General features: G+C 43.8%; 1 protein-coding gene across 3 annotated transcripts in view; it reads left to right on the top strand.

The window, feature by feature from the left end:
* LPAR4 (lysophosphatidic acid receptor 4) overlaps positions 1-26,045 on the top strand; it is a 47,907-nt gene that overhangs the window by 18,959 nt on the left and 2,903 nt on the right. Inside the window, exon 1 of one of the 3 annotated variants that reach the window (XM_073543447.1) lies at positions 1,460-1,478. The exons of the other annotated variants lie outside the window; for them this stretch is intronic. The gene's annotated coding sequence lies outside the window, so the exon portion shown is untranslated. Of the gene's footprint in view, positions 1-1,459; positions 1,479-26,045 lie in introns of those variants that run through there. 3 annotated transcript variants of the gene reach the window in all.

The following is a 26,045-nucleotide window of genomic DNA, read 5'->3' as shown; positions in this document are numbered from 1 at the left end:
TTTCAGTTTCCTTCACCACAGCTCAGTACTACAGTCCAGGTAGCAAGAGTCCTATTCTCAACTTGCAGTTCCACATCCTCTTTCACCTCAAGGGAACTATGTTGCCAGTAAGGCCGGTGCTGAACTTCTCTACTATTGACGCCTTGGAACTCATGCCTGGGGAACGTTCTCTGTCCCATCTTGACTATCTGAGTTATAAACTTGGAGCCGTACTACTAGGCACACTTCCCCAGGACCTGTCTTAGCGTATTCACTCCGTCCTTCTGTCAGCTTTCCTTTTCTCTTTACTCCAACTCGCACTAACCACCATCTTGGTCTCCTCTCACTTCAGACATCCACGTCATGCGGCACTGCATATGGTCTAGACCTTAGACTTGTTCTTGATGCACACTAGGCCCTATCTGATGTCCTCACACAACTGTGTATATGTTCCTTTACCTTAGCCACTCCCGCTCTGGGCTATTCCCTGTCATTTGCTCTAATTCTCCCTACAGTCTGGAGAGCACAAGACAAACACTATTAACGCATTTCACAGTTCACATTATACAATACAACAATATGCTTGTTCTTCAATATGTCCATCTCCTTACACACACATTTGAACTTTAACCCCCATTCGTTTTAAGGGAACCCTAGTTTCATTAGAAAATCGTGGGGGATTTTTTTCCTCTGCTTCCCAACCCCCTCCAACAGATTAGATTTTCCTAATTTTAGACTTTTAGACACTTGTTTTAACTGTCCAGGAGACATAATGAAGTATTTAAGGTATAACAAACTATCTATACGTGACTGCTACTATATCAAGGGGAACTTGACTGTTGAAACCCCCTGATCACACTTTTGCCCCAGTTTCAATAGAATGCATTGTGGCACAATTACATTTCGGAGATACTTGAGGTCTGTACATGACTATCCCGATCAGTCCCATAAAGCTGGAATGGAGCAGCAGTGTGCATGTGCAACCATTGCTCCATTCATACGGGAAACATAAGGTCCGCATTACGGTAATCAGTGGTCAGATCCCCATCGATCTAAGATTTGTCCCTATCCTATGGATAGGAGTAACTTGTTTAAACCGGAATACCTCTTAATAGAAAAAAAAAAAATGGCTAGTAAATATGCTGATGAAATACAAAAAAACCCATATATTGTAGAATTCTGACTATGAAGCAGAGATCTTGTTCGCCATCTGTATACTTCAAATTGGTCCCAAAAAACTGACGTGCGAGCATGTGCCAAAAACGTCAAGATGTTTCTTCTCAAGTTCTTGAGTCATTATGGTGAATTCTCATATTACACTGACTGTTTCTGTAGGTGGAATCATGATGGAGACACCTGTATAATACTTTGCACATGTTTCTTCTGGCTGTCGGAAGGTTTGATGGATGAACATCTGTAAAGCCAGGTTGAACCTCAGTAGCAGTGGTTCATCACAAAATCTCACCACAAAGCTAGGATATGTAAAAAAGAATGTGAAGGTTTGTTTTATTTTTTTACCCTTAATGAAACAGTTCTAATAAATATGTAACATCCGGCTCCTGTGGGAATCCATGGTTCTAGTACAGTCTGTTAAATGGCGACTACATTTTTTTACATGCTTATCTTTCAGTCGTGGGCAGTGGGGTGCAAATACTTCAGGCAGTGACCATGCTATGTTTTCAACAAAAATGTAGCGTGTCCTAGACAGCATTTAGCCGGGTGACGCAGTCTGTGTCAAGGGTTTTAAACACTCCCCCCTCCAGCAACATATTTTCCTGCTGTTGTACAGTAGGATAAATGTGTTTTAAAAATTTGAGGAGCAAGAATACTTTGTGGTTCTTTAATTGATGGCAAAAGCTAGTGTAACCACAGACTAAAAAAACAGTTTTGCCCAATTTCTCAAAAAAAAAAAAATTGTAACTACCCAACCTTTGATATGTTCAAGGGTCAGTATTGGGCTTTCCTTCGTATGAAGACTGATAGGCGGTGTCTTAGGTCTCTCTCTCTCTCTCTCTCTCTCTCTCAAAGGATCACTACTGCTTTAGTACTTCTTTCCCTTCCCAACTTTTCAATACAGAGACCCAACTGTGCAGGGAATTGCACCCCATTCACTGGAATGTAGCAGATAGTAAGTGTCCCCTTCTTCCTGATCGTGCCTGTGAAGAGGAAAAACCTTAAAAAGGAGTATAACATAATTTGCTATGTTGGATAGTCCTTTAAATAGATGTCATCAAGTTGATGAGGCTGGTGCTTTTACTCCATGTCAGCAGTTTCTTTAATGATTCATGTCAGAATGGCTGTATGTGTGTGTGTGTGTGTGTGTGTGTGTGTGTGTGTAGGAATAGCACACCAAGAATAGGCACACATAGTAATGTTTTTTTGCAAAAGTCCACTTTTACCAGTAGATGAAGGGATGGAGTCACTTGGCTGTCTAGGGATCCAGAGAGTCTGGAAATTAATATTTGTGACCGAATCAACTATAGGGGTTAAATGGTTATAACAGACAGGGAGTGGTTAGCTCAGCAATCGGGGATACAAGGGAAAGTTATTGTGTCAAGGACATCCAAGGTGTGTTATGAGTCTCCTGTCAGACTGAAATCAGACAAGCTGTATAGACCAGTTCTTCCTGGGAAGTGATTGCTGTAATCCTAGAAGCAGTAAGGACAGCCAGGAGCATCTTTATTACCTCAAGATAGAAGTGAGAAAGCTACAGCACCGGACTCATTCCCCTCCCTCCCACCTCACTGCATGAGCAAGGAAGATTTCTGCTTAGGTTATCTGTGAACAGACTTTCATATATGTGGATGAAAATGTGCATGAAGAGAAGTGATTCTGTGTGACGAAAAAAAGCTTGAATAAAACCCCAGTTACCGATTTCAGCTCAGAACTGTGTCATAGCTGTGTGCCTGTAAACTGTTAACTCCCCTGTACTGTGAAGAGTTATATGCCCTGAGTAAGATTTCTTCAGGATTTCAAAAATAACTCATGCTTTCTTTGTATTGCCCTCATATCCTAAGTGGCGTACTTGAAACAAATTATCCATAGGAGAAGGGACCCAATGGTACTAAAAGCAGTGGATGGAGAAGAGTGCACCCAATATAAAATAAACTATTTTTAATCCAGTTCTAGCTGAGTAAAGATGGGCAAACCCGAACAGTAAAGTTCGGCATCCGTACCGAACACTTACTGTTCGGGCATGGACACCGAACACGGATTTCACCAGGTAGTCCTTGTTACTGTTTGGGTTTTGCTGCCCGAACACCGGGTGTTTGTCGTGCTGTCATGTGCATGACAGCGCGGCAAACACCGCTTCTGATCGGTGGTGAAATCGTCCCTGCTGGTCAGAGCCATGGTTCCACGCTGTCAAAAGACAGTGTGAGCATTCAGCTGTGATCAGAGGTATAAGGTTTATCTCCGGTCACTGGTCTTAATGACGGGATATCCACTCCCATCAACCGACACCTGCAGCCACTAATAACAGTGAGAGCAGGAGCGGTGGATGGGAGGATTCATCAGCCGCTCCTGTGCTGTAAATAATTAAAAAAAAGGCGTGGGTTCCTCTGTATTTGACAACCAGCCAGGTAAAACTCACAGCTGGGGGCTGCAACCCTCAGCTGTCAGCTTCAGCAAGGTTGGTTATCAAGAAAAGAGGGGTCACCATGCTGTATTTTTAATTATTTAAATAATATAAAAAAACAGCGTGGGGTCCCACCCATTTTTGACAACCAGCCTTGCTAAAGCAGACAGCTGGGGGCTGTTATTCTCGGGCTGGTAAGGAGCCATGGATATTGGCCCCCCACAGCCAAAAAATATTAAGATGCCCTAATTCTGGTGCTTTGACTGGCTCTTCCCACTTGCCCTGTAGTGGTGGCAAGTGGGGTTCATATTTGTGAGGTTGATGTTACCTTTGTATTGTCAGGTGACATCAAGCCCACGGCTTAGTAATAGGCGTCTATAAGACACCTATCCATTAGTAATCCAGTGTTTGCTGCACTGTCATGCACATGACGCTGGATGTTCAGTCCCCCCATTCAAGTGAATGGGGTTCGGGTAGTGTTCTGGTACCCGGACCTGAACTTTTTGTAACTGTTTAGCCGGACCCGAACATCCAGGAATCCGCCCATCTCTATAGCTGAGATTTATCAATAATATATGTAGTTTATCTTGGACATACGATGGCATTGTCTAACCTGGTGGTATGTAATAAGATTTCCCACTCTTGAATGGCATGTGTTGGGCAGGCAGCAATGCCATTTTGCACTTATATTTACTGTAGACTACTTTCTTGAAATAAATTTCTCAATACTTAGTGAAACATGATGACATCACATATAAAAACCAAATATGAGAGACAGTGGTTAGCACACTAACCATGAAAATCTTGTATGCCAGGATAAATAGGTTTCCCTGTTCTCCTCTTGCTTCTATTTTTTTCATTTCTCTTCATAGAATAGTATGAAACTGTCAACTTTGCAAACATTTGGCATAAATCACCTGCACAGTAGTAGCTTGAATGTAACAGTATACATTTTGTATGCCAGCTTGTAGAATGCAGACCTTTCATTGTCTGACATATGCTAATATGTGGTGTGAATAGCGCCTATAAGAGGAGGCAGTGATGACCTTGAAGAATCCTTGTGGGATGTGACCATAGTGAGGAAGGACCGCTTTATGTGCAGGTACTGGTCAGGTGACTGAGTGGGCAGAGCCTTGTGGTATAAACATCTTGTGAGCCAAATCGGGGCAGTTTTTGACACCAAAAGCAAGAGAGAAGGAGGCGTGGACCCAGGTTGGCATGGAGGCCAGCGTAATAGACCTCAGCGGGAAGTCTACGCCACCGGAGTCCTGGACACCACCTATTAAGGGTCGGACCATGTTTGAGAAGTGCCAGAGATCGGGCTTAGCCAATCAAGAGCTGAGTCACAGTCTTCTCCGCTCCAGGCCTTGCAGATATTTGCTGATAATCATGCCGCAAGGATCCACAGGAGGCAAGACTGCAACTACATCCATCCTGGACGCGCTACCAGGGTTGGACTGGGTGAGGACGACTGGTTGGGAGGTGGACAGTTTCAGGCACGCGTTAATAGACTATGTCAGAGAGACTTGCGGTCTAGTAATAAAATCCGGTGACCCCCGCAATGGCCATAATTCCAGAGAGAGTAAAGTCCAGAGAGAGCGAGATCACCTATGTGGTAAATCCCGTGAACAGGTATAGCACTCTTGGGCAGAGAACTTCCATATTGCATAGTGAAGAACTTCCATTGCCAATCTGCTCATAGCAGTATCTGGTTTGTTTGATTTACCTTGTAACTATTACTTAACTGTCCAGGATTGCTGTAAGTTACTGTTGTATTTAAACAAAGTTACATCGTTCTCTGACTGTCCCCACCTTGCATTTTCTGTGCGTTTGCATTCGGTCACCTGCATTGCAGCCATACAAATGTTTTCGTGTTTGGAATGTTTGGTGCAACAACCAGGGCCGGACTGGGACTAAAATTCAGCCCTGGCATTTGAAGTTACACAGGCCCACTAGTCACATGGTGACTATATAATATCTTTGTACAGTTGTAGTTTACAAGAAGTGAGAGGAGATTAACACGACTATATAACATGTAGTCACAGCTGTGCCCAGTATTTCAGCTCAGTCCTATTTATTGCTTTTAGGTACAGTACTCCTCCCAAATCTCTGTCCCCTTTTGTATGCATGATTACAGAATTCCTGGCAGAACTGCTCTCTATTGGGCAACCAGACCCCCTGGTCATAGCTGCCCCTATCATACCTCCCAACTTTTGAAGAAGGGAAAGACGGACAAAGACTGCAAATTTTGGCCACGCCCAACCACACCCATTTCACAACTAGTCACACCCATGTCCACACCTAATGGCACCCATTTAGCACTGCTGATCACACTGACTGGTACTGAGGGCACAGTGGCTGGCATTATGGGCACACTGACTGGCACTAAGGAAGAGAGAAAACAGAGAGAGAGAGAAAAAAGAAAACAGAGAGAGCGTGAAAGAAAGGGGAAAGAAAGAGAACAGTGAGAGACAAAGAAAGAACAGTGAGAGACAGAACAGGGAAAGAAAGAGGGGAAAGAAAGAAAGGACAGAGAAAGAACAGAGAGAGAACGAAAGAAGTAAAGAAAAGAAAGAAAGAACAGAGAGGAAAGAGAAAGAAAGAGGGGAAGAAAGAACAGAGAGAGAAAAAAAGAACAGAGAGAGAATGAAAGAACAGAGAAAGAAAAAGAGAGAAAGAAATAAAGAAAGATTCTACAAAGATACTATAGCAGCCCGGCTCCCATTGTAGTGCCCACCTGAGCCTCCCGATGCAGGACCTATCATGATCCGCTCACATGGCCGGCATCCCCGATTCCAAGGCGATCCTGCTGTCTGCGCTGTCGGAGGAGGACACGGTGATGGATCTGAAGCATTCCTGGTTCCGTCACAATCTCCTCAAGAAATTATCTCATTTCCGGTCAGCTTCCAGCACATCACTTCAGGTGGAACGTCATGTGTGTGTTTTAAAATGCTCCTCGGGGCTCCGCCGTGTACTCCTGTGTCCGTGGCAAAAGCCCGCTTTGTATGCTTTGTACACACTTGGCTTCGCTCCGTACATCCCGTACACATATGGCTCCATTCCATACACACACGGTTCCACTCCGTCCACCTTGTACACGCGTGGCTCCTCTCCGTACACCTCGTACACGCGCGGCTCCGCTCTGTCCACCTCGTACACACGGCTCCGCTCTGTCCACCTCGTACACACGGCTCCTCTCCGTACACCTCATACACGCGCGGCTCCTCTCCGTACACCTCGTACACACACGGCTCCTCTCCGTACACCTCGTACACACACGGCTCCGCTCCGTACACCTCGTACACACGGCTCCGCTCCGTACACCTCGTACACACGGCTCCGCTCCGTACACCTCGTACACACGGCTCCGCTCCGTACACCTCGTACACACTGCTCCTCTCCGTACACCTCGTACACACTGCTCCGCTCCGTACACGCCTGGCTCTGCTCCGTACACCTCGTACACACACGGCTCCTCTCCGTACACCTCGTACACACACGGCTCCTCTCCGTACACCTCGTACACACACGGCTCCTCTCCGTACACCTCGTACACACGGCTTCTCTCCGTACACCTCGTACATACGGCTCCGCTCCGTACACCTCGTACACACGGCTCTGCTCCGTACATCTCATACACACACAGCTCTGCTACATCCACACTGTAAATCCTGACCCCACACATACTTACCTCAACCAGCACCATGACAACAGCAAAGCAGAGTCTTGCAGACGGTAGAGGCAAGGCTGAGCGCACAGGACCTGTGATGAGGTCACAGGAGGGGCGGAGTCAGGGGTGATATGATCGGGGGTCTGGACAAAGGCTCCTGATCATGTGACCCCCTGACTCCTCCCCTCCTGTGACCTCATCACAGGTCCTGCGAACAGAGCGAGCAGGCAAGCGAGTGCGACGCTGTGAGTGGCTGCGGGGGGGAGGGGGTCTCATGCTACGGCGAGGATGGGGTGCGTTGGGGGGCGTGGCGGCTTATCTCCCTGCAGTGCGGGAGGAACTTGAATCTATCACCGCCATGCCCGCAGAGGGCCGGCGGCAGGAGCAACAGTGGCCGCAGCAGCTGGCAAGCGGCCAGATGTTCGGGCGCTGCCGCCCGCGGCCCACATGACAGCGGCCCAGCGGGAAAATGCCCGGTTGGTTAAATTGCCAATCCGGGCCTGGCAACAACTCAATTCCTGTCTGAGTGTTTAGTTGCTAGATTTGTATGCTGTTTATAAAGTAAAAAAAAAAAACTCCCAGAGGCTCACACAGGGAGAGTATGTGACTGTATTTCCTGTTTCTGTGTATGGGAGAAGCAGCCTGCTACAGATGCTGCACATATAGACACACAAATGACTCATTCCTGATCTATTAAGCTTATCATATATTGTTCCTGATTAAAAAAGCTCTGTTGTCACACGCTTGGAGAGTATGGTGAGTAATCCGCTGCCAACAGGTTATGGGCCCAGAGTGACACAGAACCCCAGATCAACACAGTAACAGTTGCCCAAAGCAAAAGCAGCACAGAGCAACAAAGAAGATGGCCACAAGCAGCAATCCTGCCAAGTTCTCAGTGCCAAGCCTCACTAACCAGAACTACCAGTCCTAGAAATTCAAGGTGAAGATGCTGCTCATAAGAGAAGGTATGTGGAAATATACTCAGGAACAAGTGCCTCATCCATTACCAGATGATTGGCTAGAGAAGGATCAGAAAGCACAAAGCACAATCTTCCTCAGTGTAGATGATAATCAGATTGTGCATGTATGCAACTGCAAAGGAGATGTGGGATGAGTTACAGAAAGTGCATGAAAGATCAAATCTCAGCAATGAGCTTTATCTCATGAGAAGCTGTATCAGTCTAAGCTAAGTGATGGACAGAATATGCAGAACTACAGTTGTGGCCAAAACTATTGACACCCCTGCAATTTTGTCAGACAATACTCAGTTTCTTCCTGAAAATGATTGCAATCACAAATTCTTTGGTATTATCTTCATTTAATTTGTCTTAAATGAAAAAAACACAAAAGAGAATGAAGCAAAACATTGATCATTTCACACAAAACTCCCAAAATGGGCCAGACAAAAGTATTGGCACCCTCAGCCTAATACTTGGTTGCACAATCTTTAGCCAAAATAACTGCGACCAACCGCTTCCAATAACCATCAATGAGTTTCTTACAATGCTCTGCTGGAATTTTAGACCATTCTTCTTTGGCAAACTGCTCCAGGTCCCTGATATTAGAAGGGTGCCTTCTCCAAACTGCCATTTTTAGATCTCTCCACAGGCATTTTATGGGATTCAGGTCTGGACTCATTGCTGGCCACCTTAGAAGTCTCCAGTGCTTTCTCTCAAACCATTTTCTAGTGCTTTTTCAAGTGTTTTGGGTCATTGTCCTGCTGGAAGACCCATGTCCTCTGAGTGAGACCCAGCTTTCTCACACTGGGCCTTACATTATGCTGCAAAATTTGTTGGTAGTCTTCAGACTTCATAATTTTTCTCCTGTAACTCTATGTTGATGCCTTTGCACAAAAAGCTCTACTTTTGTCTCACCTGACCCGAGAACAGTCTTCCAAAACGTTTTAGGCTTTTTCAGGTAAGTTTTGGCAAACTCCAGCCTGGCTTTTTTATGTCTCGGGGTAAGAAGTGGGGTCTTCCTGGGTCTCCTACCATACAGTCCCTTTTCATTCAGACGCCGACGGATAGTACGGGTTGACACTGTTGTACCCTCGGACTGCAGGGCAGCTTGAACTTCTTTGGATGTTAGTCAAGGTTCTTTATCCAACATCCGCACAATCTTGCGTTGAAATCTCTTGTCAATTTTTCTTTTCTGTCCACATCTAGGGAGGTTAGCCACAGTGCCATGGGCTTTAAACTTCTTGATGACACTGCGCACGGTAGACACAGGAACATTCAGGTCTTTGGAGATGGACTTGTAGCCTTGAGATTGCTCATGCTTCCTCACAATTTGGTTTCTCAAGTCCTCAGACAGTTCTTTGGTCTTCTTTCTTTTCTCCATGCTCAATGTGGTACACACAAGGACACAGGACAGAGGTTGAGTCAACTTTAATCCATGTCAACTGGCTGCAAGTGTGATTGTTATTGCCAACACCTGTTAGGTGCCACAAGTAAGTTACAGGTGCTAATTACACAGATTAGAGAAGCATCACATGATTTTTCGAACAGTGCCAATTCTTTTGTCCAACCTCTTTTTTTTTTTTTCTTTTTTTTTTTTATGTTTGGTGTGGAATTATATCCAATTTGGCTTTAGGACAATTCTTTTTGTGTTTTTTCATTTAAGACAAATTAAATGAAGATAATAATAATAACAAAGAATTTGTGTTTGCAATAATTTTCAGGAAGAAACTGAGTATTATCTGACAAAATTGCAGTGGTGTCAATACTTTTGACCACAACTGTATATAAGAAACACGCTAGAGATTGTAGAGTGTCTCAGGGGTATTGGAGAAGAAATTAAAATTTTCATTTTACTGCACTTCTATTAAGTGGTCTTCCAAAGAGTTATGACAAACTCATGACTGCATGAGATGCACGGCCAGATGATAAGCTGACCCTAAAGTATGTGAAAGGCAAACTTGTGGATGAATTCAAGAGAAAAACGCAGCATGTAAGCAGCAGTAATGAATCCAGTGCAGAAACCGCATTAAAGACACAGGATTTCCCTAAATATAAGAGCAATCTAAGATAAACTCGTGACTGTTTTGTCTGTAAAAAGCCTGGCCACCTTAAAGCAGACTGCAGAGTTTGATGACTGTTCTGCTTTTTAACCTGGCTCATTCTTGCTTTCCAAAGGATTAAAACAGCAGTAAATGAAGGTTCTGCATGTGTTGAAACTGCATTTAATGCCAGTACAAGCCTATCTGCAAAGCATATATGGTGTATAGATTCTGGTGCAAGCAGTCGATGTGACAAATAACAAGGATTTCTTCACTGACCTTAATGTAAGCAAGTCAGAAAAGGTCATCTTGGCTTTTGGTCACTATATGACTTCAGGAGAAGTAGGAGAAAGCTTCCACTGTCCATTTTCCTCAGCACAAAGTGGAAAGATCCCAATAAAGGATGGTCTCTATGTTCCCAGCCTTGAAAGCAATCTTCTGTCAGTAAAAAAAAGCTCACACAAATGGGGAATGTAGTTACTTCTAGAGCTAACAGCTGCATCATCTCAAAGAAGGGTCATACTCTTGCAGAAGGAAAAATCCAAGATGAACTTTATCAGCTAAAATACAAAGAGTGTACAGTGCTAGACAAGATCTGCATAAGAACTGTATCTGGGTCGCCCTCCCAGGGCTGTGGGGTACTCGGTACCGGGCCGGTGTCAGGGGGATGTGTCACAGCAGCGGTGACCTGGTCCATGGCCCTGGGCGCCCAAGTAATGGTGGAATTGTAGTTAATGGAATGGAATAGTTAGAGATGCCACCTGTGGTGTTTGGCAAGCCAGGTGTTAAGCCAACGCTGCGTGCAGATCCTCTGCGGCTGATGGTGTGTTGCAGCATAGATGGTGTAGCTCCCCACAGGTGAAGCTGTAACCCGAGCGTAGTGTATAGACGCAGGTGGTGTGAGGAATGCTGGTACTCAGATGTAGCGGTGCTGACAGTGTTAGCGAGCAAATGAATGGAGGACACCAGGACTTGTAGTTCCAAAGCTTTACTCGCAGTCCGTGGTGCACACTGGTGCCTGCCTCCGTGCCGTGTCCTCTGGGGCAGAGACTCAGTCAACCTCCCGGGCAAGTCAGGATTCTCCTCTCCAACACTCCGCCAACATAACTTTCCTGAACGACTCCTCTATTGCGCCTTAAGGTGTGAAGAGCTCCAGTAGCGTGGTACTCTGGAGTTCCTCCTGTCAGATGTTCCTAACAACTCTACTCGTATGGCAGACAGCTGTAGCCTCTCTCGGGGACTCCCTTCTCCGGAGTCCTGGCTCACTATTCAGTTGCTGTTGTGCCCCAAGTTTTAGATGGGAGTAGTGCATTTACAGCCAACTACTCCACCGGTGTCTGCTGCAGAACCATAAGCGTCCATACAACATCGGGGACCGGGCCCCGGCCTTGCGCTGAGAACCTATAGGCAGGGTTTCTCTTCCGACCCACAACTCCTCTCTGTTCTCTCTACTCCTCTTTCCTCGGGAAGCTTAGGTTGCAGTTCTACATCTTTCTCCTTCTGTTCCTCTCCTGTGCCAGCTGGCTCAGATTACTGAGGCAGCTGCAGCACTCCTTCCTCCATACCTTCTTCCAGGGATCCCCACTCCTCCCGAGTGGCTTCCTTCCTCTCTGACCCTCTATTAGACTGAACCTCCAGACTGATCCTGTAATTCTAAACCTTCCCAACCTTTTATATATCTCAACTCCAACCACCTCCCAGCACATATCGTGTTACGAAGCAAGGACCCACGAAAGGTGCTCTGCTACCCACTAAGCATGGAGCCGCTATTGGGTCCTGCTGAACTATCCTGTGTGTGGGGTGCAGGTGTTGGAGTATGGAAAGGAGTTCCCAACTTACCTAGTTGGTGGGGCACTACACCTCAGGAGAAGGTGCAGTACCTCTGTGGTGACTGAGCCTCAAGGGCCCCACATATCCATGTGTGGCACAGACGTCTTGGGCACAGAGACTTAGAAGCAGTAAGGAAGCTAGCTCAACTTGCAAATGGTATTGAATTCAACCAGTGTAATCAAATGTTGAAGTGCACTAGCTATCTTAAAGGGAAAATATCCAGAAAATCCTTTCCTAAAATAAGCACCAGTAGATCTGCACAGCCACTGGATCTGATACGTACAGATGTATGGGGTCCAATGAGTGTTCAAACTCCTAGCAAGAAGAGATATTTTCTCACATTTATTGATGCTACTCCAGATATACAGTCGCCTACCTGCTTCAAAGTAAGGATTAAGTTCCACAGAAACATAAAGAATATCTTGCTGTACTGTTTAACAAATTTGGAAGAATGCCAAAAGCCCTGCAAGCAGATAATGGAACTGAATATACAAGTGGTAAGGCGCAAACGACATCCATTTTGAAAAAGGATGGAATTATGTTCCAGACTACCATTCCATACAACACAGAACAAAATGGCATTGCAGAGAGAGAGAGAGTACCCTACTGTGAAAGTGGAAGAAGTATGTTGTTTGATGTAAATCTACCTAACACGTATTGGAGAGAAGCCATCATGACTGCTTGCTATCTTCAAAACAGAGTGACAGGTAAAACCACAAATAAATAAAACTCCATATGAGCTATGGAACTGCGAGAAGCCTAACCTAAAGCATCTCGGGATATTTGGAAGAAAAGCGTTTGTGTATGTTCGCAAAGAAAAACGTTCCAAGTTTACACACAAAGCAATGAGTCCTGGTGGGCTATAGCAAAACTCAAAAGGGATACAGAATCCTGCACCCAGAGACCAACACAGTAACAATCAGCAGAGATGTAATGATTGATGAAAACACTGTATTGCTCAAATTCCATGAAGTTACCCCAGTTATTCAACCTAAGAAGCAAGAACCAGAATCTCAATCATCAAACCCAGATGCCTAAAAGGAAAACACTGAAGTGTGGATAAGCTCTGAAGCCACCAAGGAAGACACAGAAGAACCAAGTCAACCTCTGGTCAGGAGATCAGAAAGGCCAAACAAAGGTATCCCAGCTAGACTCCTTTCTTATATGGTCAGAACACTTCCTGAACCAGAGCCACTGTCATGGCAAGAGATTGCAAAAACTGCCTGTTCACGAGAAGCGGAAATGTATAAATGCTGCTAATGAAGAAATGGAGTCCCTTCACCAACTCCAGACATGGGAGCTTACTGAGCTGCCACAATGAAAAGGAAATTGCAAAGCTAGGTGAAATTCAAAAAACAGCTCTTTGAGACTAAGAAATGTGACATATTATTTGGGAATCCAAATCTAGAGAGAGGAAGATGGGAGCTTTCTTCTCAACGAAAGTTCTAAAATTTCTGCAATACTAAACCAGTTTAAAATGTTTAGAAGCCAAAGGTTCCTCAATGCCAATGGATCCGTCCTACTTAAAGTTGGAAGGAGAAGAACATCTTCTACCCAGCAATGAGAGTTACTGACAAGCAGTGAGGGCGCTTCTGTACATAATAACCACAAATCGTCAGGATATCACAGTCGGAATTCTCTACCGGACATGTAAGCAAGCCACGCCAAAGAGACTGGAATGCAATTGAGAATTCTTCAATATCTTAAAGAAACTCAAAAGCTAAATCTTAAGATAGCTGCATCAGGGGATCTTGCTCTGAGGTTGTGTGAATGTAGATTGGGCTGGAGATTCAAGTGATCGGAAAAGTTGTTGGGGAACTGTTTTCTATCTATAGCCGAAGCCACCAAAACTGGGTTCAGCAAAACTGAATATAATTACTATAGCCAAATTTTATGGCGTAGTCCAAAGTTGTACATGCACTGGATATGCCATGAATGTATGGTAGATTAGGGTCCCCCAAGGTGACCTTTATGGCATATCCATTCTTTGGATATCTTGTAAGTATACCCTTTGGGACACCCAAAATTACTATTCAAACCAAGCGTACCTTTGGTGTGGCCGAGAGGTTCAGTGCACTTCCCATCCACTTGTTTTCCATATAACCGTCCTACACTAGCTTATGTAAACATAGAGCTGGTCATCAAGGCAAAGGACGGCGAAGATGTATGCAAATTAAGAAGGTGGGAAGCTGCACTGAACTGCTCAGCTGTAAAAAGGATGCATTGAGCACGCATTTGGTTTGAACAGTCATTTTGCACTGATGGTTTCCTTTTTAAGTACCATATTTTTCAGACTATAGGACGCACCCAATATTTTCATAAAGAAAATGGGGAACAAAATTAATGTGTAAAATCAGGGTTCCCTCTTACAGTCTGATTTTGGCTTACTGGGGGGAGGAAGATCAGCAGCGCTGGTGGAGCATGGTCACAGGAGGTGTTCAGTGGTCTGGTGATATGACTCCCATCCCAGGTTGGTGCACAAGGTTCGGTGGTGCTCTGCGGTGCGGGGGTTGTGCCGTCATCTTGTAAAAGCCCAGAGGTTCTGCACATCCATCGCTGGGATGCGGTGGCCAGGAAAATGGCCGCCGGGGGCGGTGCATGCTCATATTGAGATCTCGTCCTGAAATCTCAGGAGACAAGATCTTGTTACGGAGATCTCAATCTGAGCGTGCGGAAGCCATTTTCCCGGAGGCCACTGCATTGCAGCAATGGATGTGTGGGGCCTCTGAGCTTTCACAAGATGCAGACGCAGCCCCCACACCACAGAGCACCGCCAAACCTGCCGCACCAGCCTGGGAAGGGAATATGATAATCGCGCTGCAACGTTCGACTGCCGCAGAATCGCCCCACTTCTGCTGCCGCCACACTAGTTGTGAGTATATTCTGCCTATAAGACACCCCCCCCCCCCCATTTCCCCCAAAATTTTTAGGGAAAAAGAGTGCGTCTTATAGTCCGAAAAATACGGTATTGTTTTTGCTAAAAAATGGCTCATCCTGTCACTGACAAGGTGGCTGGAAGTTGGAAGTACAAATATGATTGAGAAAACATTGATAGTGTACAACAGAGCAAAAAATGTTTTTTTTGTTTTTTTCTTTTCTTATTGTTTTTGTTATAAGCCACAATGGGCATGTGCGAAGACGTTGGGGGAGACTGCAGAACATGTGGCCGGACAGATTTTTTTTTTTTTTTTTTTTTTTTTTTTTATATTGTGTATATGCATGTTGGTGGATTGGCTGACATTTATCTGTTCTGAAGAGAACATGTGTCCCCTTCCCCCTCCCCCCCCCCCCCCCCCCCCCTTCAGGCTGAAGATCTGGTCAAGACATCTCTGTGAAGATAATTAACTCAATCCAAAACAGATCCTTCACTGCTATATGTGTAGGGCCAGGAAATGCCTTAAAGACCTCACAGGATATAGACTGCGAAGGAAAGGCTGAACGAGCTTCATTAAATCCTCCAAAAGAGAACATGAGGCCAATGTTCTTTGTTGTTTACTGTTCATATTTACGGCATTACTTCTGCCGGCATTTCATCTGCCATGAATTGTGCGCTGCAGTAAGCGTTGGTACCCTGCAGTCATTTCAGGGCTTCTCAGCATTTTTACATTTCAGCACTGAGTGGTTGTGTTGTAAAACTGAAGCTTCACCTGCAAAATAACTTCGTGTTTTCATGACCCCAACAGTTTAGGTGCAATATTAGGTGATCTGGACCTTACCAGTGGGTTGTTCCCTACACAAGACCTCTCTGTGCCAACGCAAAGATGGACTATGTGAGAGTTGTTCCTGCTAGGGTAAACCCAACTTGTCATCTGGCCTCCAACAATGCTACATCGATTCCCCTGAAGTTGTGGTTATAGTGTATGGTGCCAGAGGGCGATAGTCATTGCACCATGTCGCCCTGGCACTTTATAGGAAGAATTTGTCCCTGGTCATGTGTTATCGCATGACACTCATTTGTAGGCCGCAGGCCTCAGCCGTCTACAAGCCTTCCATTCTAGGAGCCGCTGCACATGAATCGGAACTCCCAGTTCATTTCAACACACAAGTTTACTTGAAGTTCAAGTTCATCAGATAATAACGCACATTTTTTGGGGAACAACACCCTTTGTTTCCCATTTCTACAGTACGTTTGCAGATCTTCCTCTCATTCTGCCTGAACGATCGCCGCTTTAACAGCTCCTGTTGGCCCCAGGGATTCCCAGTCAAGTTCTGCAGTACACCTGATATCCATTACCTCTCCTACACGTGGTTCTACATCTTTCTCTGTATGAAGGGGTTAATGTGCTCTCCATAGCATCTGTATTGAGCCTTCGAGCTGCAGATGTTGCAGAAATGTCCACAAGGAATTTGGTAGACCTCTTTGTCCACTCAACTGCACCTTGAACTTGACCTTGTCACTTTCAGTAACTAACTCAAACTACCTTCTTAAAACAGGAAGTGGTGTCCATCTTACTGACACTTGTCCCTCCCATTATGGGCTAGTCCCAAAACATTAACTGCAACTGTACTTAATGTCACTAACTTACTACAGTTACTATCTTATGTCCTCCTGTCCAGAACACTAATTACATTAGGCATTACAGTACCTTAAGACTGCCATATCACAACACAAGGCAATTTATATTATATCACATAACCGCACAATACATTCCAAAAACCGCAGGACACTTTTTACAGTTCACATAACACAACACAATATTTGTAAAAGACACATGACGTTATTCACATTATTCGATTGGTGTCTTCAGAGGCAGGAACGTAACAGTACAGTCCACACCTTTTACAATGGAGCAGGAGGCAATAAACAGGCTGATTTTTAGAGTTATGTAGTCTTACTCGCAGCTATCTCTGTAGTCATAGGTATATCTGAATCACAGACCTCTAAGACCACCCACTGGACTCTGGTTAAGAGTCAGTACAAACTTGAATTTACAAATCACGAGTTATTCTGATTTGTTTTTCCATAAATCTACATGCATATCAATCTTTTCAGCCTCTGCTGTTCTGATACCTGCAGCACACAGATCTGACTCTTATTTTTATTGTCAGAAGTTCCCTTAAAGAAAACTAAACACTTCATGCTCTGAATACATGGCATGGATGGTATTATCTTGGATAAACCCAGTATTTACAGTATATGAGGCCTATACATTAGAACCCACCATCTGATTTGTATCGGGGCTTTCTGTGTTGCGTACAGATGATGTTGGGAGAGAAGGTGTGGGCAGTTGATGTTTGATCGCCTGATCTTTTTGTTTTTTCAGGGGAGATCAGCCACTGCCAGAACTGTCTGTTAGCGCCTTTCTCCACTGTCCCTTTTGAAGACCCATGGACGCTCTGCCAAGCCAATCGCTTTTATGTATGTGGGAGTTTGCTGAATCAACATTCGGCCCACCACTATCTCCTCTGTATGGCCAGCTATATAGTTCATTGGAGTTGGTGCTTTACTTTAAGGGTACAGTCAGACAGCTGTATAAATCGGAGGGAGATCGAAAAGCAGTGCATGGACAGGCCGGTGGCTCTCCTGACCCAAGCATGACAGCTGCAAAGAAATACATGAAGCTGTCACACTCAAGTCATAAGAGCCGCCGGCCAGTCCTTGGACTGCGTTCTGATCTCACTACGATTTATAAAGCTGTCTGACTGCGCCCTACACCTATCCATGGAAGTGGTAGGGAACGGGAATACCAGAGACCCGTGACAATGTCTGCAGAACAAGCAAACTCCATCAGGATGTAATATTCAACCTCCATATGGTGAGATAAGGTATCAGAGCTGCCAGAATGTGTGGTTATTGCATCAGTCTAATGAAGTTAAACAGAAGCCATCACTTGCCATAAATATTCATATTTTTTTACCCGTGTATATGCCACTGTACTCCTTAATCTGGTGGTGCTTTTCTTTTATTCCTGCACCTCTCCAAATACTGAACGTGTCAATGTGGCCTTGTTGAGGACAAATGCCCAGCTGGTGAAAACGTGTGAGCATCAGGCCTATTAAATGTATTGTTCCACTTTATACACTGTAGGAAAGCAGAAGGTAAAGTCCTGGATGTGGGATATGTGTCACCGAGGTGGCTAGCCTTGGTGATGCAAGTCCTGGAGGTGAATGTTCCTGCAATAGTGTAGGCTGGCCAGGGTTAAATCCAAGCACTACAGGTCCTGATTAAATGCACCTGGATAGCTATGACTAAAATCAGGCAATGTGTTCACTGTTGTCTCTCTCCAGCTCCAATACTACCTAATCTGCTCAGCTTCCCCCAGCTGACTGACAAGTCGGAATCTCTCTGAAAAGAGACTGCATAGGCCGTGCGCAACAAACTGCGAGTATCACTGGTTGCTATGGATGATGGCTGTTTTGTATGACCGAACGAAGACTAGCTCAGACATGTCCGAGTTGCCAGGGTCTGTATTGTTTAGTTAGCACCTGGACAAGGCTATTGATTTTATGGTTTTGCAGATTGTGCACCTAGTGGAAATAAGCATTATTCCATTTTGAGATAAGAAGCCTATGGCTTCGTGTCACAATTGGCTACCCAAGAGCATGAATCCCTACAACATTTTCACAACGATAATAAAACATTGATGGCAAAAGTTAAAGGACATCTGACAGCGGAGACCCACCAGTTCTAGGAGCAGAAGCCTTACGATCCCTTCAATGTATCCGCATGGCCGCCATTCATTATAGTGAATGCTAGAATCAGTGCCAGCTGAGCACACTGGTTTCAGCTATAAAATCGATGGAGAATTACCAAATCTCCCCTGTAAATGGGCACTAAATATAATGTGCAGCCAAGAGATTGGGGCTAACAATCTAAGGGCCCCATATTGTGGCAAGCTGTTAAGTTGGAAAGCTAAAGATATTGCCTAAGGTTTATCTTTTTTTATAATACTCAATCCTGAAGTATGAAAGGGCTTGGCAAAAAGAGGTTTAGAAAAAAATTACCCTGTGGCACCCACTAAACGTGTATATATGTAATTATTATAGTGGCATTTATGTCCATGTAGGGGCCCCTATTCTTGTCTTGTGTAATGTACTGAAGTGGACACAACCTCGTCGTGGAAGAGCTGCTAATTCTAGGATTAGAGTGTTTTTCAAAGATGTTTTAATAATTTGGAATAATTTCATGGCCGCATTAAAACTAGATAAATCTTTAAACAAAACCCAATTATTATTATTATTATTATTATTTTTTTTTTTTCTTTAGACCACAAAATTCCGGCATTCATTTTTAAAATTTATTTTACTCACTTATAGCGCCATTAATTCCACAGCGCTTTACAGACCTCATAATCACTGTCCCCATTGGGGCTCACAATCTAGAATCCCTGTCAGTATGTCTTTGGAATATGGGAGGAAACCCAAGTACCCGGAGGAAACCTACGCAAACACGGGGAGAACATACAAACTCCTTGTTGATGTTGTCCTTGTTGGGATTTAAATCGAGGACCCAGCGCTACAAGGCTGCAGTGCTAACCACTGAGCCACCGTGCTGCCTTATTTTCAAACATTTCCATAGTTGATTTACAATTGCACTCCTATTCCTATTAGAAAGTGATGAATTTGGAACTTATCTGGTTGCAAAAAAAACATTTCATAAAGTCTTTCTGGAGGATCTCTCCATGTTTTAAGCTTATATCTTGGTTTCCTATGAAGTCCAGTTGTATTGATGATGGAATAGCTCTCTCCATACAGTGTAAATCATACCATTCCTACAAAAATGGTGTACGTAGTCGTAGGATCAGTGACACCAATTCCGTCCGCCTCTGAATGCGTGCTAAACAGACTGATTCATGGCCTTCAGTATCCAAAGGGATCCTTGTGGTATTTTAATCCTTCAGGAATGCTGAGGTAAATATGCAAGCCCTATTGGATTCCTAGTCAGGACCATTAGGAACTGGAAGAATAAATGCAGAAATGAATCGGATAACAGCTGGTTTCTGAAAGCCTTGTCCAACGCCAACATATGGGGTAATGCACATTTGCCATGTATAGCGCTCAGGCCACTTCACATCCTACTTGTAATTTTGTTGAGTTGCAATGGTCTAATTGCTTTCCTATAAATAAAATTTAACCAATGGTATGTAATATAGTTAAGATGGCAAATAAATGAAATCGGCAGTGACAACTGTGTGCTTGAGAATTGCGTGACCTAAATAATGTCCGCAGTCTAAAGAACAAAAAGATACAGAGTGGGTGCAATTTATTAATACAGTCCTAAATGTAGAAAGCCTAAGACTAAATGAGACCAACAGAAATTGTGGAGTGATGACTTTAGTCCATCTTGCTGGACATATTTGACACTCTTCCTTTTTATTTTATCCTGCGAATGTTGGCCATATTGTCACGTCCTCCTGGGAGATCTGGGGTTAGAAGATCACTACATATTGTGAATCACAGATCTTCAATTTAGCCTGGGTGTTTGTGTCCCGTATTAAATGGATTTGGTTTCTTTTGGTGCTGAATACGTTATCGTCCCTTTCTATGCTGATCAGAAACTTGCAGTTCCATTTTCAGCTGCTGCTTCAGATCTGGTCAGCACCTTACCATATAAAACCTGGCCAGACTTTCTATGTCTTGCAGTGAAAGCTTTGCTTCCTAGCTCCTTGGAGGAGTTGTGCTGAATTAGACATCGTTGTTGCTACTGGAGATTGTTGTGTGCTGTTTTTGGGTGTATGCTTTCCTCATTGGCCTAGTCCCATTTGGTTGGTACATTCCTATCCTTTCCTATATACCTCTCTACCTTTTTGTTCAGTGTTTGTAGCTTTCTGTTATCTCTGTTTTGTCTGTGTCTTGCTCACCTTACGTTTCTGTTCCATGCATCATGGGGTGGGAGAAGGGTCAGATCAGGGTTTAACAGGAGCATAATAAGGTCAAAGACTCAGGGGTCTCTACCTTCAAGAGTACCAGCGGGACAGGGATACTTTGGGTTCCAAGCACAGTTTGGTAAGGTAGCTGGCAAAGGTCATGTATTCCATATTTTGCTTGATGAATGTCCCTTGATAATGACCAAAATCCTGTTCCTACTGTAATAAATACAGCATTAAATTGTCACTTGAAAAAATGTCAATGACCACATAAGTATAATATAGAGTTAGGGTTAGTACTAAATTACAGACCAGGTCCTGGCCCAACTGTTGGTCTAATAACTAGAAAACACTAAGCTAGAAACCTATTTTTTTTTAAAGAGCTTCCAACCTAAGTAGGGTATATCCTTGCTTTTGTTTGTCACAGACATTATTCGTAAAGCTGATTAAATGTCTTTTCTTATGTCTTTTCTTTTTGCTTGTATCCTAAGTTGTGTTGTTAAAAGGTGGGACATTGGAAGCTACTAAATTTGAGCAAAAAGATTTGCGGACCCTGGTCAAGCAACCATGTCATAGCCCTTGGCCACCTTACCAATGCTCTTTGAACCGCCACCTATCTGCAAATAGCCCAGACCTTTCTACTAAATAGTACAATTGGCACAATTTTATCATCCAACGGATAGTTTCCTTTCTTCTGAAGGACAGCTAATTTCAATACCTTTTTTTTTTTTTTGACAGAGGGCTATGTAGGCCTCGAAGATTCAGTATATCAGCTGGCATTATCCACTAAAAGAAACCTTGGTCTCCTAATAGGACAACCCTACCCATATGGGTCTCCGTAATCTATATATATAAAATTGAATGTATGTGTGTATATGTATCACCAACCAATCACTAAGCATCTTTCATTTCACCAGAGCTGTTTAAAAGAAGCTGAGCTGTGATTGGTTGCTATGAGCAACAGTTTTCTCCACAACACCTCAGCAGACAGTGACCGGGTGGGAGAAATCTAGCATCCCCGGGAACATAAGCTCCCATCCATTGTCTGTACCCCGGAAAGGAGCCGAGAGCACATGACAGAAATGAATCACCCCCTCCCGTACCCATATACCCATCACACATCCTCCATCCCATAGGCACATCTTCCCTCTTAAAGGAATCTCCAGTATGGAAGTTAGGGCAAATCCCTCAGCACTCTGATTCTGACCCCAGGCTTCTATGAAAGGGATCATTGGTATGGAAGTCAGGGCAAATCCATCCAGTGCTTTGGTTTTGACCCCAGGCCTCTCTTAAAGGGATAACGGTATGGAAGTTAGGACCGTTCCACTGAGCTCTGTGGTTATGACCCCAGGGTCTCTTAAAGGGATCCCTGGTACAGAAGTGAGGGCAAATCCACTCTGCGCTTTGGTACTGACCCCATGCCTCTCTTAAAGGGATCCCCAGTATGGAAGTTAGGGCAAATCCACTCAGCGCTCTGGTTCTGACCCCAGGCCCCTCTTAAAGGGATCCCCGTTATGGAAGTGAGGGCAAATCCATCAGTGCTCTGATTCTCACCCCAGGCTTCTAATAAAGGGATCTTTGGTATGGAAGGCGGGGCAAATCCAATCAGCGCTCTGGTTCTGACACCAGACCTCTCTTAAAGGGATCCCCGGTATGAAAGTTAGGACTGTTCTACTCAGCACTCTGGATCTGACCCAAGGCTGACGGGATGATGTGGGATATCAGGGGTAGTAGTCCGGTGGCTCTGGCTGATGGGATGATGTGGGATATTGGGGGTAGTATTCCGGTGGCTCTGACGGGATGATGTGGGATATTAGTGGTAGTTGTCCGGTGGCTCTGGCTGACAGGATGATGTGGAATATTAGGGGTAGTAGTCCGGTGGGTTTGACCGGATGATGTGGGATATTAGGGATAGTAGTCCAGTGGCTCTGAAGGGATGATGTGGGATATTAGTGGAAGTTGTCCGGTAGCTCTGGCTGATGGGATAATGAGGGATATTAGGAGTAGTAGTCAAGTGGCTCGGGCTGACGGGATGATGTGGGATATTATGGGAAGTAGTCCGGTAGCTCTGGCTGACGGGATGATGTGGGATATTATAGTGAATGTGGCTATGTGGAGTGGGTGGGGCTCTACACTCAGAGAGAGATAGATAGATAGATAGATAGATAGATATATATTTATATATTATGTCATTATAATTTGTTATAACTAGCCGTAGTCAGTTACTATGCCCGGGTAACGCCGGACTCTTCAGCTAGTTATTCAAATAAACAGGATCTGAACTGTAGTTGCCTAAGCTGTAGTGTTCCACTCAGTACATGGTTTACATCTGGTTACTGTCTAGTTTGGGCCAGGAGACCTGCAACCAGTTGGGACATTGCAGTCCATTTTCAAACTATGAGTGTCTAACGGGATGTAGTTAAGAGGCCTTACTATAGAGTCAGTGTACAGACAGAACTTTGTTCCACTAAACCATGCAGTATCTAGATCCGTCATGTGTGACCTTGTGTGTTGTTTTCTGCAGGCGGATATGTATGTACTGATATTTAAACTTTTGGGACCTGATTCCAGTTACAGCTGAGCATAAACATTTTTTATAATTGTTGGACTCCAGAGCGGAGCACACTATAATCCCAGTCTATAGAACAGATTTGAAGTTGTTTAATGTCACTAAGCTTTGCCAGAAATTGTGCTCCTCTATCCTGAAATGCCTTTTTGGTTTTAAAGTGAAACCTCTACTTAGATCACTAAACCACACGAAACTTGCTTTAGATTTCCCTGTTATTATATTGCTATGGTTGACCATCATCTATTTTTATCGTGCATCTGGTCTCCTTAGCTTGACACTGTACACGTGTATTGTCATTCGCTCGGCACACTGTCATCTAGAGTGAACCATCTGAAAGTGTAATCCGAGTTCTGCAAAACACAAACAGGCTTATTTATGGAAAATTACAAATATATCAATCAGTCTTTGTATGGTCTTACCTTAAGTGGAACCTGTCACATTATTAACCTGCAGATAATGGGTTAATCTGCAGGTTACTAGCATAAGAAAGGTGCTTGTCCACCATACTGAAAGTGCGGCTCCCAGGAGAAAAAGGACTTTATTTCTCCCGGAGCCGCCAGCTTTCAGTCATTCAGGCATGCCTTTGTGGCTACAGTATCTGCTCACAGCAATTTGAGTGATGGCTGTAAGCACGCCCTGGGACTTTAACTGACAGTCATTTCTGTACCAAGGTGCTGGAGCGCTAGTTGTCAGTCAAAGTCCCAAGGCATGTCAAACTGCCATCACGCCTGCATGACTGAAAGCTAGGGGCTCCCTGGAGGTTTATTTACTCCTGGTAGTCCCACTTTAAGTGTATCAGCCAGGGCCCTTTTTAATGCTATTATCCTGTAGATTAAAACTGTATCTGCAAGTTAATAGTGTTATGTGATCTGACAGTTTCTCTATAAAGTAATGTACATGCTAAGTAACAATTATCTATGCAGAAAAGCAGAGCGGAGTAAATGGTCTTCACCTTTTGTCAATTTGTTCAGCATTGAAATAGTATATTTATTTTTTCTGTGATTTGCAAACATTTCTATCGTCCTTTTTTTTTTTTTTTTTTCAATCATTTGCATCACAATTGCTTTTTTTAATAATTATGGGCTTATCGTAATGATGATAAACTTGATTTGATCAAGGATTGATGACACACAGTCTTTAATATTGCATGGTTATAATGGTATTGACAAATTTATGTTTAACATCTTTCTGTTGGGCACAGTTCACACTGGACGTTTTTGCAGATTTTTTTCTTCATGCTTTGTTAATGCTAATTTTCATCTGTGTTTTCCAGTACCAGCAAAGCCTATGAGATTTCAGAAATGACATGCATACACATTGTTTTTTGTCAGTAATTTGTGCTTTACATGTATTTTTTAGATAAAGAGCATGTCACTTCTTTCAGCAGTTTTCACCCATTGAATGGAAAAAATGCATGAAAAAAACACAGCAAAATCTGCATTTTTGCCGCAGACTCTTTCCTGCCAAGCACTCAGGTTTTGCTGCAGAAAAAAAAGGGCCAGTAGGAACTTGGCCTTAGACATTTGCACTATAATCACAGGATATTGTGATATTTAAAAGGTCACACCTGGAAATCACAACCATTAGTGCTCATGTGTACAACCGTATATTCTGTTTGAATGCTATCCGTAAAAAAAAAATGCATCGCACTTAAACCCATGTCAATTAATGGAGCAGTACAGATTAACTTTTTTTTTTTTTTCATTGGCCAAATATGTGTGAAAAACAGACATGGGATTATTCTTCAGGTTAATAGCTTTCTGAACCTGTCTGACATCCCTATTTAAAGCCCCGCTGCCGGGAGGAAATTAACTTTATTCCACGCCACAGTGTTTGGGTTTCGGATACGATGGCGGCGTTGCAGGTTCAGTCATCGCTCTGAGTATAGTGGCTGTATCCACTTCTTGACACTGACTGACTGCTTGCTTAGTATTAGGGCCGGCTGTCAGTCAGCGCCGGGGATGCGTTTACAGGGATATTCCCATCTCCAAGATCCTATCCCTATATGTAGTAGGTGTAATAATAGCAAATGCCTTCAATTAGAAATGTAGTATAGTTATACTGTTTTGCTATGTCTTTCCTCATGTGCAGGCATTGCAGGACCTTAGGCATCCATGGTGACGACCACTGATTTAGTGACGGTTAGTTAGCTAGTTGCTAGTGGTCGTAACCATGGATACCTAAGGTCCTGCAATGCCTGCACATAAGGAAAGAGACATAGCGATTCAGAAAAACTATACTACATTTCTAATTGGAGGTATTTGCTAAAATTAGCATTGTTATTATCACACCTATTACATATTGGAATATGATGTTGGAGAGGGGAATACCCCTTTAACACTAATTATTAAAAGTAATCAATCATATTCCTCCTAATACGTATAGTAATTATATATGACTCATGTCCGAAAGTGTTGGCACTCTTGAAAGTTATTTATTCCAGAAAAAGTAGTAGCAGTATTTCTCCCAGAAAATTATTGGATTTACGCATGTTTTGTTATGCACATGTTTATTTCTTTTGTGTGAATTGGAAAAAACACAAAAAACAGCGGGGGAAAAAAGGTAAATTGGACATAATTACACACAACCCCAAAAATGGACCGGACATAATTATT

This window comes from Dendrobates tinctorius, unplaced genomic scaffold (genome assembly GCF_039654945.1).
Source record: "Dendrobates tinctorius isolate UK_male_01 unplaced genomic scaffold, ASM3965494v1 ptg000133l, whole genome shotgun sequence".
Classification (NCBI taxonomy): domain Eukaryota; kingdom Metazoa; phylum Chordata; class Amphibia; order Anura; family Dendrobatidae; genus Dendrobates; species Dendrobates tinctorius.
This window is presented reverse-complemented; position numbering and strand designations above follow the sequence as displayed.